This window comes from Drosophila obscura, unplaced genomic scaffold (assembly GCF_018151105.1).
Source record: "Drosophila obscura isolate BZ-5 IFL unplaced genomic scaffold, ASM1815110v1 contig_198, whole genome shotgun sequence".
Lineage (NCBI taxonomy): Eukaryota > Metazoa > Arthropoda > Insecta > Diptera > Drosophilidae > Drosophila > Drosophila obscura.
In genome coordinates, this window is record NW_024542787.1 from 751,334 (window position 1) to 758,661 (window position 7,328).

A 7,328-nucleotide genomic window follows, 5' to 3' on the forward strand; every position below is an offset into this window, starting at 1 on the left:
TGGCTCAGCGGCCGACGGGTATGTATGTTGCCTCACAGACAAGAGAGAATGCACGGATGGGTTTAATTACTGGCTATGGGTACTTTATTGGTATCTTATACTTAGTGGATCTTACGTTCTATATAACAATGAATCGTTTCTCTATTTCTATACGCTCTCGTGCCACCGGCCCCTCAGGCTCCTCTCTGGTGCTGTGTCTATGTGTCCGACCTGTCTCGCGCCTAATCTACACACACAACTCCGCACACACTGTGTCGCTTCTGATCTGGTAATATCTACAGATAATATTGAACCCATGACTAGATTTAAATCTTATTTAATGACAAAGTTTAAAATGACAGATCTCTTAGATATGCGATACTTAATAGGGATTAAAATAGACCAGAAGGATAATGAATTACATTTTAGTCAATCTTCCTATATTGAGAATGTTGTAAAGAACTGAACCATGGACAAGTGGAGTACCACCTGACCCAATTGCTGACAGGACATGGATGCTTTAAATCCTACCTGCATAGGTTTAAGCACGAGGATGACCCCTTCTGTGTGCTCTGCACACGGGTCACCAAAGACGCGGAACATTGTTTCTTTGAATGTCCAAGGTTCGAGCAAGATCGGGTAGTCCTCACCAACAAGCTTGGAAGGACGCCATCAGTGGCAAACCTAGCGCAATGTCTACTGGAGTCAGAAGAAAACTGGGCCACAGTGATGACTACCAAGCTGCGTTGGAAAGAGCACGCAAGGAAAGGAGATAGACATAGTCTAAAATAGATGAGCGTATAGGCATTTCCCCCCGGCGAAGTAATATTTCGTGACAGTTCCGCCGGGACCGGGGTTGGTGTGTTAGATTGGTTTAGTGGGTTAGAGTCCCACACTTCGGCGCCATTAGAAGCTGAGTCGGCATAGAGCTTCCAGAACACACAACACAAAAAAAAAACAAAACAAAAAATTGTCGCTTCATGAGAGAGTGTAGTGTCAAATAGTGCGGACGTGTTTTTTCCTGTGCTCCCGCGCGGACTGCAAACTAGCCGATATGCCTGCAGGGAAAAGGAGTCGTTTAGTGTATGAGCCAATACTCATGCCCGGTCTCTGTGTCTCTCGTTCCACTTGACTCTCTTTTTTGTTGTAATTAATTGTCATCCTGTATTTGTCTGTGCCGTTTTGTCCTCGTTGCAATTTTTACTCGTCATGCCAGCTGTTCGATAAGACAGCTGATGATCTGACCTGTGCTGTGCAACGACAAACACTGCAAGCTGCTGCAGTAAAGCTCCGGTAGTGGGCGCAACGGACGATCGGTGAAACTCTGCATGGCGGAAAAACGTCGGAAGATGGCGCAAGCGACTGTCTGTCGGACCTTCCCTTTCTTTACCAGAGGAAAACTCCCTTCGTTTTCCTCCCGGCCACCTGCCCGTTTGAAATTGCGCGCCCGCGCGCACGCTGGTTCCGGACTGGTTCCTCCATTGCCCGATCGGTTCGCCACCTATCGAATCGGGTCTGCCGATGTAGTTCCGGAACCAGCTCCATGCATGGTTTTCCCGATAGGTGCGTGCCTCGCGTGCACGATAGGTGCGCCTCTGATCGTGCTGCCAGACCCTATTCACGTGTTGCCAGATCGCTCCCCTTTTCACGTGTTGCTTCCGCTTGCGGTATCTATTGTATACGCTTCGCCGGCCGCGTTTTCGCGTACGTTTGTTTATTTTACTGCTCTCGTGGGCTCTGTGTACCCCGCGTGTTAACCAAACGACTAGCCCGACACCATGCTGCCATTACCTGGGTAAGTTTTACTTCATATTCTTTATTCATTTTTTTTTTTTTCATTCAACAATTTTCTTCCTCACCCCCCTTTCATACCACGATGGACACCTCGAACTGGTTTGCCGACGCCGACACCCGGTACCGTATCCCGCGCACCCTCACGAGACGCTTTACGCGCCGGCCGATCCGGCGTGTGCCTTCAACTGCCCGGACCACTGCCTCCGGCCACTCTTTGATGGCCACGTGTCGCCAGCGGACATTCTCCCCCGTCGGCTCCTCCATCGACTGCTGTCTCTGCAGCTGCGGCCGGGCGACCTCAGCCGTGGGATCTGGGCACGATGTTTGCCTCATCAGGACAGGCCTAGCCTTGGCCTTCGCAGGTGAGGGCCACACCCATGGACCGCGCTCCCACCTCTCACCTTCCGTGTCCGCTGCCGCTTCTTTCGTCGCCGTCGCTGGCGCTTCCGGTTCCTCCGTGGCCATCGCTGGCGCTGTCGGTGCCGATGTCGGTGCCTCTGTCGCTGCCGCTGTCGGCGTCTCCGTCGCTGTCGCAGGCTTCCCGGTATCCACCGCCGCCGTCGCAGCCGGTGCCTCCGCTGCTGCATGTGTTCCCGCTGCCGCTGTCACTGGCTCCCGTGCCTCCGACGCCGTCTCCTCTGCCGCCCTGGCCTCTGCCTGCCTTCGGTGCTGCCGTGGATCGCGCGCGTTGCTTCGCGGGGCTGGCTCCTCCTCCCATATCTTCCGGTCTTCCTGCGCCTCCGATGGTGCGGGTCCCGACGCCCACGTGATGTGTATTGTTTGGTGGTGCCATACCATGCCATTCCTCACTGCCGTGTGAACGCTTTGCGACTTGTTGTAGCAGCAGCCACAACAGGGTGAAGAGGCACCCTTATGGGAACGCCGGCATCCTGTGCCACCGCCGCAGCCACAGAGCACGCAACAGCCAACGCCCCCGCAGTCGCCGCCACCAAAATCACCACCACCGCGTTCTCCGGACCACCCCACTGGGGCTGCTGTGCCTGTTCCTGTGGCGGCTCCTTCGGTGACTCCTGCCGTCGTGGCGACAACTGTTGTGGCGGTGAATTCGGTGGTGGTGATTTTGGTGGCGGCGACTGCTAGGGCGTTGGCTGTTGCGTGCTCTGTGGCTGCGGCGGTGGCACAGGATGCCGGCGTTCCCATAAGGGTGCCTCTTCACCCTGTTGTGGCTGCTGCTACCCCGCCGGTCTGTCAAACAGGCCCGTCTTCAAGAACCTTTAAGAACCTCGGAGGAGGCGGAGCCTCCTCCTCGTTCCCCTCGTGGGCTTCGGCTTCACGCCGGCGGCCTCCATCTGCCGCTGCAGGTTGGCCCGTGCCTCCCGCATTATGGCCTTGTTTAGCGCCGCCTTCCTTTGCGCCTTCTCTGCTGCCTTTTTTCGGGCCTCCTCCTTGCGTCGCCGCTCCTCCTCGCGTCGCGCCTCTGCTGCTGCTCGCCGGCTGCGCTGCTGCTCCATATGGCTCCTCCGTATGACCTCGGCTGGTGGCCGCGCTGCTGGCGTCGCTGTCGGTTGGGCTGTTGGCGTCGCTGTCGCCTGCGCTGAGGGCTGCGCTCTCCGTTGCAGCGGTACCTCTGCCGTTCGTCTCGGTACCTCTGCCGTCCGTCTCTGCTGCGCTGCTGGCCTCCTTGTTAGCCTTGCCGTCGGCTGCGATGGCGTCGCTGGCGGCATGAGTGTCGTAGGCTGCTGCGGCTCCCGTTGCCCTGCAGCTTCGCGCTTCCTCTCACGCAAATAGCGTTCCGCCGATCGGATGGCGATGCCGAGGAATGCTGCGTCGCGCCGCAGCTCCTGCTCCCGTGCCCGCTTCTCCTCCTCGTTGAGCTGCATGCTCCTGAGCTCGGCTCTCCTTGGAGCCTGCTCGACGGAGACTACCACCACATCGCTGTCCTCCTCCTCCGTTGCTCCTGGCGACACTTCCGGCTCCCGCCTGCTTCGAGGAGACGCCAACGAGGACCACTCGCTCCTTGGGGATGCCATGGGACTTCCAAATGGGGACGCCATGAGCTCCAGCTCTGGAGTCTCGCTCCGCCGATCACACCGCTCACCTCGCGAGGGCTCAGCCCGTCGCTGGCGATGGATCTCGGGATTGCGGCTCCCCACACTTTTGGCTTGTTCTTCCAAGTACATTTTCAACATGGCGTCCCTTTTTTTTCCTTTTTAATTCCGTGCTTCCGTCTGTGTCTGGATACCTCTGGCTCGTGACTGATCGACAGCTCTAGCCTCTGCTGCCGTCGAGCCCTTGCTGTCTTTCCCGTCGTTCCGTCGTACGGTAGTTGGGCATTCCTTCTCCCACTCTCTCGAAGGTTTCTGCCTCTCAGCACTGGGGCTCTTCGCCGCGTTAACCCTTCCGCGGCCGGTGGGGGTCTGCTCGCACCCAATCATATCTGATCCCACCCCCTTTTGTTTGTAGAAACCTTATATAAATATTTTCCTTTTTATATTTATTATTGTTTTTTTCTTTTGTTTTCCCTTTTCTTAGGCTTTGACGCCCTTCTTCCCCTCCCCGCCGAACTGATCGAATCCCCCCTTCGGCCCATGTGAGTACTGTGAATGTGCGCTATCCTTCAATAACTTTGGCTTATTTTCCAGCCCATCCTGCATCCTTGGTCCGCGATGCCAATCGTCATAAATGCCCGTGACTAACAGGTCATCCAACCTTTCGCCCGGCTGCATCATGACGATCGGCCCTGGCTTGTCACCGCATTGCCGCCTTCGGTTTGGCCTTTGGCGTGACCTCTGCCCCATGCAGCTGCTTCGGACCCGAGGATCATCCGACTCCTCGCCCGTAAGCAACGCGTGGGTAGTGCCTTTTGCCCGGCCAAGCCCGACGGTTGTAGATGACCCAGGAATCCTGGACCACAGGACCAGGATTATCCCATTTCACTGGATCCCCGAGGGTATCTCTCCGCCGGGTCTCGGTCAGCCGAACGCCTTTGGCTTCGGGTATGTCGTTCTCACCAGTTTTTTTTATTTTTTTTTCCCCCTTTTTTTTCATGCTTCTCTGTCCTTTCAATTATTCTTCCAGATTTGGGCTTCCGTCGTCTGCACGTGCCAACTCGTTCTAGACTTTTATTTATACGCTTTTGTTTAACGCTACCCCTTTTTTTAATACGGGCTGGTGTCGGCTCTTGACGGCGTCCTGCGCCATTACACCCTCTTAGCCTTAAGTTGTTCTTGACTCAGGCCCCTTTGCATGTTCGCACTCATTCGCAATATAAGTCTGCGGCGATTCCTGATTCCTTATTTTTCTTCGTCGTTTGCCTGTGGCTTTAGGTCTCCAATATGTGCCGTCCGTGTATGCTTATTGCTGTCTCTCCGCAGCTTGCATATCACCGGTGACACGAAATCAGTGATCTGGTAGGGACCGGCATACCTTGGAGCCAATTTTGCTGCGAACCCCTCGGCTGCGTTAGACAGGTGGTGCTGTTTAATCCAAACCCTTTCTCCGCCTTAGGCTTCCAAGCTCTCTTTCGCAAGTTGTAATATCTTGCCTGATCCTGGGCTGCTCTTACCAAATTTCGCCTTACCAGCTGAAAAAGTTCTTTCAGCTTTATCGCGTGTTCGTCTGGGGTGTTTGTCTCCTGACCCGTGCCGAGTGTTTCCTCATCGTACAAAGCCTCCGGCAGCCTGGGCTCTCTCCCTTGCACTATGAATGCTGGCGCGAATCCCGTGGACTCCGTGACCCCAGAGTTCACGGCCAGCATTAACTCGGGCCACTTCTCGTCCCAGCATCTCTGGTCCCCTTCGGAGAACTGCGCGATCATTGTTTTTACCGTTCTGTTGGTGCGTTCCGTTGGGTTTTCTTTGCGGCGTGTACGGTGCCGTAAACTGGTGTCAAACTCCCATCTGATGCAGAAACTTTTTAAACGCCCCACTGGTGAATTGTCCATGTACTCCATTGTCGGTGATCATCACCTTGGGTACGCCGAACCGGGCCAATATTCGTTCTCTGAAAGCCTTTATCAGGGCTTCTGCCGTGGCCTTTCTCATTGGCACCAGCTCGGTCCATTTTGAAAACCGGTCCACCAGCACCAATAGCATGGCATTCCCATGTTTTGATCTGGGCAATGGTCCCACAAAATCCGCGCACACCGTCGCCCATGGTTCCTCTGGTACTTGTGTCAGCATTTTCCCGGCCACTTGTGCCTGACTTGGTTTGAAACGCATGCAGGCGTCACATTTCCTGACATACGTCCTCACGTCCCGGTGCATCCCCGGCCAATAGTACCTGGCAGCTATCCTTTCCATCGTCTTCATGCCGCCGGCGTTACCCGCCTCGGGGGTATCGTGGTTCTCCCTCATGACCCGCTCCCGTCGATCCTTCGGCTCACAAAGCTTCCAAGCTACTACTTCTTCGTCGCCGGCCCGGTGCGGGATATGCCGTTACACTCCACCTGCCTCCTCCACATAATCCGGGAACTTGGCCGGCTCCTTTCTCATCTTCTCCTTGACCTTTTTTATCCATGAGCATTGCTCTTCGGGCTCCTGTCCAACGTCCTCCGCTCGCATACATCGCTCTTCCATGGGCTGTCGAGATAGCGCAACAGCCACTACGTTCTGCTGCCCCTTCCTATACGCTATTTCGAAGTCGTATTGCTGCAACTCTAGCGCCCATCTTGCGATACCCCCGTCGGGCTCTCTATAGTGTTGAGCCATTTCAATGCCATGTGGTCGGTGACCACCTTGAAGTCATACCCTTCCAAATAAGGTTTGAGCTTCCGATGGCCCACACAATTGCCAGGCATTCCTTCTCTGTAGCCCAGTAATTCTTCTCCGCACTGTTCAGCGTACGGCTGGCGTATGAGATCACCCTTTCGCCCTTCTCCGTTTCTTGGGTGAGAATCGCTCCCAATCCATAGTCGCTGGCGTCCGTCTGTAGCACAAACTTCTTCGAGAAATCCGGGCAGGTTAGCACCGGATCGGCTACCAGCCGACCCTTCACGGACTCAAATGCCTGGTATTGCTCTGATGCCCATTCCCACTTCACCTTTTTCTTCAGCAATGTGCTGAGCGGCTGTACCATGGTGGCGAACCCTGGCACGAAACGTCGAAGCCATGAGGCGACGCCCAGATACTGGCGAAGCTCTTTCACGTTCGCCGGTGGCTTCAGCTCTGCAATGGCGGCCACCTTTTCCGGATCAGTGCAGATGCCTTCTCCCGTCACCAAATGACCCAGGTACCGCAGCTCTCTTCGGCCTAACTGGCATTTATCCACATTCAACCTTAAGTTGGCCCTTTTTAAGCGTCGGAAAACCTCCTCAAGATTACGTTGGTGCTCCTCTTTCGATGGGCCTATAACGATGATATCGTCTTGGTATGCACCTGGTCCTGGTAACCTGGTCCAACGCCCTCTGAAACGTGGCCGACACCGAATGTAGCCCGAACGGGCACTTTCCATTGGAACCATCCCTTGCCTGGCACCGTGAAGGCTGTGAACTTCCGGCTATCCTTTTCCAGTAATATTTGCCAATACCCGTCCTTCAAATTCAAGCTACTGATGAACCGCGCTTCCCTCAGCTGATCTAAAATATAGTCAATCCG

General features: G+C 55.1%; 1 long non-coding RNA gene across 1 annotated transcript; it reads left to right on the forward strand.

Moving 5' to 3' along the window:
• The first annotated feature begins 1,856 nt into the window (after positions 1 to 1,856).
• On the forward strand, positions 1,857 to 4,725 carry LOC121404389. Its single transcript, XR_005967954.1, has 3 exons — positions 1,857 to 2,135; positions 4,267 to 4,324; positions 4,377 to 4,725. It is a non-coding gene; the product is annotated as an uncharacterized LOC121404389 (long non-coding RNA).
• Positions 4,726 to 7,328: the final 2,603 nt, after the last annotated feature.